Below are 7,488 nucleotides of genomic sequence, written 5' to 3'. Positions count from 1 at the left end.
TTGTTTTCTTTTGTTTTTCTAGTTACAGTCAGGTGTGGGGCTTTTACCCTGCTAGGGTGATTTTTGTAACTGGACACAGATAAAGTTTCTTGTCTGCATGTGAATATTCATTTTTTTATCAGGAGCATTGATTGAAAAACAGTAATCTCTTCAATTTACATTATTAGCACCCTTTATGGAAGCCAGTTGGCTACTGATATGTGGGTTTACTTCAGGGCTGTCTATTTAGTTACCTAATTCTATTGGCATATGGATCTATTTTATGCCAATCATATGCTTTCTTTTTCTTTTTTTTCTGTGATTTTTCTTTTCAAAATAGATTTCTTTGGGAATTCTGTACATGTCTGCAATAAAATATAATCATATCCACCCCCATGTTATCCCTTATCTCCCTCTAAAGCCCTCTCAACACCTCCCCCTCCCAACTTTATGTCCTTTTCTTTGAGCTTAGTTCAGATAATGTAAAGTCTCCTTTATTGTGTGACCACAATAGACGATCCGTAGTCTGTAAAGTCAAGATATCTTTATTGAGATAAATACCAGCCAAACGCAAGCCAGTGTGTGCCCAGGGCAGCCGAGCAGCAAGGCCAGAGAGAAGGGGCTTCCCATGTGCTCTACAGCCCCTTAAGAGCCCTTCCCTGTCATCCTGACCTCACCTTGACCATGCCTTGACAGGCGTGGTCAGGCACACCTGTTGCCAGCCTCTAACAGGCGTGGCTTACTGTCCCCTACACTCCTTCTTTATCTTTTTGTTTTCTCAAATGACTTTGACAATTTGTTTTGTATTTGTTTTAAGGGTAGCTCCATACTGTTTAGAACTGATTTCTCCAGGTTTTTTTTTTTTTTTTTTTTTTTTTTTTTTTTTTTGTGTGTGTGTGTGTGTGTGTGTGTGTGTGTGTGTGTGGTTGCTGTGGTAGAGATGGCTCAGTGGTTATGAGCACTTGTTGCTCTTCTTCAGAACCAAAGTTCAGTTCTCAGCATCCATGTTGATGGCTCACAGCTTCTTGTAATTCTAATATCTGATATCCTCTTCTGGACTCTGTGGCCGCCTGTGCGCGTGCGCGTGCGCGCGCGCGCGCGCACACGCGCACGCGCACGCACACGCACACGCACACGATTTAAAATAATAAAAATAAGCCTTTTGTTTAAAATAATGTTACTGATGTATGATATCCAGGTTGATATTGATGTTACTGATGTCACTCTATAATACAGAAAGACTTTGAACTTGTGACCTTCCTACTTCCCACTTCAACTTGGGAGCAGCTTGGATTATTGGCCTGTGGTACTGAACGCAGCTTGTATCCTGTCTTCTATATGTCCATCTTCACTTCTGTTATTTTATTGATGTTTATTTTCTCTTTTGACTAAGACTAATCACTTCACATGGATTTGCTTTGCTCTTATTTTATACTTCCTTAAGGGGAAGCAATCAGTTATTTGATAATTTCCTGATGCTAGATTTATGCATCAATTTCTGTAGTTTACCTTTTAGTCCATTTGTCATATTCCACAGATTTTGGGATGTTGGATCACCATTTACTCTGATTTCAATATGGTTTTGAGGTTTTCATTTGGATAACTTTGTCCATTTCTTATGCAAAAAGTGTTCTTTAATTTCCACATGCCAGAGAAAGGTTTTTGCCCTTATTGATCGCTATTTTCATTGGGTTGCTTTCAGGAAAAGCAACATGATTTCAGTTTGTTTGTATCTGTTGGTTTGTCTTATGGCTCATGGTGTGGTCTATCAGGACAACATGACATGTACTAAGAAGGTTGTGTGCTATACTGCCCTGTAGGTCTCCGTCAAGTCCATTTGGTCTAGGATACAAGTTAATACTGCTACTAATATTTTTATAATTTCTTGCTTCTACTGTTTGTCCATTGCTGAAAATGGGGCATGGTAGTATCCAACTCTTACTTTGATGGGAATTTCTTCTCGTTTTAGGTCCATTGGTACCTGCTTCATTTATCAGGGTGCTTCTGGATTAGGGGATAGCATTGCTGGATACGTGTTCCCTTGTGGTTTTTTTTTTCCTTTTCAGAATTTTCAATTGTTTATTTAATAAATTAGCTTTAAGTACTTATGGCCTGCCCCCTTTATTTTTTTTTTTATTTCTAATTTTTTTAAAAAATGCTAGTTCAGAAATCTGGCACTAGGGAAAGGTCCAGAGATCTACAAGGATGATACCAACTAACAATCTAAGCAATAGTGGAGAGGCTACCTTAAATGCCCTTCCCTGATAATGAGATTGATGACTATCTTATATGCCATCCTAGAGCCTTCATCCAGTAGCTGATGGAAGCAGAAGCAGAAGCCCACAGTTAAACACTGAACTGAACTCCTGGAATCCAGTTGCATAAAGGGAGGAGTGATGAGCAAAGAGGTCAAGACCAAGCTGGTGAAACCCACAGAAACAGCTGACCTGAACACGGAGGAGCTAATGGACCCCAGACTGATAGCTGGGAAACCAGCATAGGACTGATCCACACCCCCCCCAACATGGGTGTCAGTGAGGAGACCTCAGCAATCTATGGGGCCTCTGATCAGTATTTATCCCTAGCATACAAATGGATTTTGGGAGCCCATTCCCCATACAGGGATACTCTCTCAGCCTAGACACATGGGGGGAAGGTCTAGGCCCTGCTCCAAATGATATGACAGACTTTGAAGATCCACATGGAAGGCCTCACTCTCCCTGAAGAGCAGAAAGGGGGTGGGATAGGGGTTAGTTGGGAGCAGGAGAGGAGGGAAGGGAGAGGCAACTGGGAATGACATGTAAAACAAGCTTGTTTCTAATTTAAATAAAAATTAGAAAAAATGCTAGTTCTATATTCGTAAGTTTGATATGAAACTTGTTTGCATATGTTTCCTTCTACCTGTCCAAATATAGTACAAAAGATATTAAATTCATTAATGCCTGAACTATAGAGTAACCAGACATTTAAATTCTTTTCTAGATATGTTGTTGATGCTGCTTATTAATAAAAATAACTTTTGGATTAGTAGTCTAGGCAGCCTGCTCTCCCTAATATGTGCAGTTTGTCTCCAGTCAAGTGAAAACCTGAGAAGAGCAGAAAAGCTGTGTTTGAGGGGTCATCTGCTGCCTGATTTCGAGGACATCTGTCTGCTGGCATAAGACTAACAGACACAGCTATGGTTCTTCTGGGTCATCAGCTTCCTGGCTTTAAATTTTGAGTTTCATAGCACCCCTAACAAAGGTCCAACTCCTTACAACAAATTTCTGAGTTCTATTTATTTGTAAGACTTCAACTACTATCACAATTAATCTGTTTGGTCTTTGTAAAACATATCAGTAAAAATCATATGACCCTAATTTAAAGAGTAAAATTCTGGACAGTAAATAAAAGAGTAAACAGTAACATGTTCTAGGGCACACAGGGGTGGAAGCCAACATGCAAACACCTCACCCAGAATGCCAGTTTCTGGTTTTACAACTGTGTATTTCAGCCCCCCAGTGCTGTTGCATGTATCTCAACAACGAGAAGAAAAAGTAAGGTATTGAAACATCTTTGCACATATTTTTATAACAATCAATTCCAAGGAATACTTAGGACCACATAAGAGTGTGGCCCCTGCCTGTTTCAGGGTTCTGGAAATGATGCTTGAGGGTGTCCTGGTTTAGCAAGAACTAAAGATTCATAGGATGCAACCACAGAATAAGTGAAGACCCCAGAAGATGAGGGCTCTTTAGAACAGTTAAACACAAACACACACACACACACACACACACACACACACACACACACACACACACACACACCACTCTCTCCTGACCTGTGGAATGTTTGCTAAGAAGTCTACCATCAGGGGAGCTGAAACTCCATCCTATGTTATTTGTTGTCCTTCACCCCTTGGCAACCTTAAGTGCATCCCTTTTGCCCTTTATCTCTGAGATTACTTGGTTGGTTACAATCAAATCTGACTGGTGATTCAGAGAACCTCTATGTACCTAGACATTACGTACTTCTCTGGGTTTGGGGGATTTTCATCAGGGTTTTTTCCCCTGGGGGATAGGTTGTAATATTTCTAGCATGAAATGGCATCAGGACATTGAAGAGTGAGAGTTGGATTCTAGTCTTCTTACTATCTCCCTAATACAGCAAAGTATCTCTCTGTCCAGAATTTTAAGCAAGATCTTTATTTTCTCAGAGGTGTAGTTACTTCTGCTATTTCAGCATTAGAGTTCACTCATGTAGAATCTTTGTAGATGGGTCATCTGTTGACTTCTACTCCACATTTGTGGCCTTGAACTCTGCCAGTCAGTGTCCCATCTTGAGCCAATAATCTGCGATGACAAGCCTGCCACTAGAGAAAGAACAAAGTTCAGGCTGGTATACATAGGCTTCCTACTGCTGAGGTAATCTTGTGGCCCAATACCTCTATCACTAGACATGGATGCTGCTGTCTGAGTGGGAAGCCCATGGATGGTATTTGTGTACCTTATTCTCAAGATAGCAACAGACATCCATACCAAGGTGAATCCATACACAATAAAAGAAACATGACACAGAAAGATAAATACTATATGATTTTGCCTCTATAGAGTCGGTAGAAGGAGAACTTAGACACAGAAAGTAGGTGGTTACATGGGGGCAAGTATTGGAGAAGTGGGGACACTTTGGTCACAGTTGCATCGTTTCAATTGTAAGTTCTAGAGTCCAATGTCAACGCGATGACTTTAGTTAATAATAATATATGATTAACATTTTATAGATATCAAATATTCTCAGCATACCCATAAATGCTACATTGTCATGAATATGCTAAATACCTTTACTGTGGCAATGTGAATATATATAAACTACATTGTGTACTTCAAATATTGCAATTGCCACTTCTGGAATATATTTGATGACTAGGTATTTATCATAATCTACTTCTAAGGGATATATCTGTTCCTTATGGAAGTCTACTTCTGCTTCATAAATTTTACTTTTCTAAATGTCATAGGCCCCTAAATGTATTTCTTTGCTTGTTTAAAGGCTCCTTAAAAATAGGCAAGTAATAAGGACCATTACAGATTGACCCACAAAGACACCATTTCTGGTTCTTTTCTTTGGTCTGTGCATTCTTATTTACATGTATTGTACATTGCTGTCTGCCAGAGGAATTCTGTCTGATGTTTCTTACAGATTTTTTTTTTATTTTTGTTTTTTACTAAAGGTATTTTCACCCAGAATAGAATTCTATCAACAATCCTTTCCTTAAAGATCACCTTTGTAAGGCTTTCTATTGCTGGGAAAATCCATGATCAAAAGCAACTTTTGGGGGAAGGGTTTACTTCAGTTGACATTTCCATATCATACTTCATCATCAAAGGAAGTCAGTGCATACACCTGGAGTCAGGAGCTGATGCAGAGGCCATGAGAAATGCTCTTTACTGCTTGTTCCCTATGGCTTCTTCAGGACACCTGACTAGGGATAACACCACCATTAGTGGGCTGGACCCTCCCACATCGACAATCAAACAAGAAAATGCACCACAGGTTTACTCACCAGCCCATCTGGTTGGGGGCATTTTCTCAATTGAGGTTTCTTTTATTCCCAGGCCATTTGGTTTCTGTCAAATTGACATAAACCTAGCCAGGACAAAGATCTCACTTCATTGTGTTTTAGTTTACCTCGTTTCCAGAAGGAAATATGCCCCTGTCTTGATGTTTGTTTCTTGGGATGCTATATGTTTTCTTTGTTTCTGTTAGGTCCCTTTACTGCATTCTCTTTATCCCTGCTTGGTGACTGCTTGCCATTGTGTACTGGCCCTCATTGCTTCCTGTGCTTGGGGTTCCCTGAGTGTTTTTGATCTGTGGGTTAGACTATTCATCAAAGTAGAATTTTTTTTAGTCTTTTGTCTCCTTGAATCATATTTTTCTCCTTCCTATACCATAAATGTGATATTTCTCCTTGCTATTTTCATTCCATACATATTAAGTTAGGAAGTCATTTGATATTGTCTCATGATTCTTTAATTTTTCGCTCCCTGTCTTCTTCTACCTTGAGTCTTCATTTTCTATGTATTTTATTTGGGGGCATATCCTAGCTTCTTTTCTGTTGCTATGATAAAAGAATCTGATTAAATGCAACTTAGAATAGAAAAGTGTTTTCAGCTTATGGGTTACAGTCCATCACTGGAAAGGAACTGAAGTGGGAATTTGAAGCAACAAACATAAAGGAATACTGATTGATGACTCACTCACTGACTCTCAACTTCAAACTTAGTTATCCTTCTTATCCAGCCCAGGAGGACCTGCCTGGAGAACGGTGCCTCCCACAGTGGGCAACCCCCCACCCCGCCCAACATTAATTAACAATTATAACATCCCTCCACAGACGTGTCCACAGCCTAATCTGATTTAAGCAATTCTTCAAGCAACTTAAGGGAGGAGAGTATCTGAATTTCAACTCCAAGTCACAGTCCATCATTAGGGGATGTCAGGGCAGGAACTCTACACAAAAACCATGAAGGAATGCTGCTTGCTAAATTACTCACAGGTTCATGTTTAGCTAGCTTTCTTATACAGGCCAGGACCACCACCTTCCCAGGGAATGATGCTGCCCACAATAGGCTGGTCCCTTCTTCATCAATTAATAATGAAAACAACCCTTCGCAGACATGCCCACAGATAATATATTTTGGGCAATCCTTCAATTGACCTTCACTTCTTATTTAACTCTATACTTTTTAAGTTGACAGATAAGCTAACTAGGACAGTCCTCTCTGTCTCTCTCTCTCTCTCTGTCTCTCTCTCTGTCTCTCTCTCTCTGTCTCTCTCTCTGTCTCTCTCTCTGTCTCTGTCTCTCTCTCTGTCTCTCTCTCTCTGTTGCATGTGTGGTCCTGTCTTCCTGCAAGTGACTGAAGGAAATATGAATACCTCTATCCAAATATGTATGACTCTTTTTTTTTTTTTTTTTGGTTTTTCGAGACAGGGTTTCTCTGTGTAGCTTTGGAGCCTATCCTGGCACTTGCTCTGGAGACAAAGCTGGCCTCGAACTCACAGAGATGTGCCTGCCTGAGTGCTAGTGTATGACTCTTTTGTGCTAAGGATGCAGGGCCTTTGGTAGAGGGCTTGCCTAGGATGCACAAAGCCCTGGTTCTCATTCCCAGTGCTGCATAAGCAAAATGTTCTTGCGCAGCCTTGTAAAAAAAAATGAAATAAAGAAATGTCTTTCTCTACAAGTCTCACATCCCATCCTGCTGCCTATGAGTGGCCAGTCATTTATTCTAAGGGAAAATGTTCCCAGATATTGAAGTTTCTTCTTGATATCCATTACCTTTCATTCCCAAATCTAATCAGCTTACATCTGTAGCTATCTCTTGAGGAAGAAATTCTACAATTGTCACTCTTCTTCCTGAGAGCATTCTATGCAAGCCGGCACTGCCATCATTACCGTTATCTGATTCACTGTCATAGAAACGCAAGTCTTAGACAAACCGCCAATAGAATGCTTTAAAAGGTGAGCATCTG

This window comes from Cricetulus griseus, chromosome 7 (genome assembly GCF_003668045.3).
Source record: "Cricetulus griseus strain 17A/GY chromosome 7, alternate assembly CriGri-PICRH-1.0, whole genome shotgun sequence".
Lineage (NCBI taxonomy): Eukaryota > Metazoa > Chordata > Mammalia > Rodentia > Cricetidae > Cricetulus > Cricetulus griseus.
The sequence above is the reverse complement of the archived record's forward strand: the minus strand, read 5'-3'. Positions refer to the sequence as shown.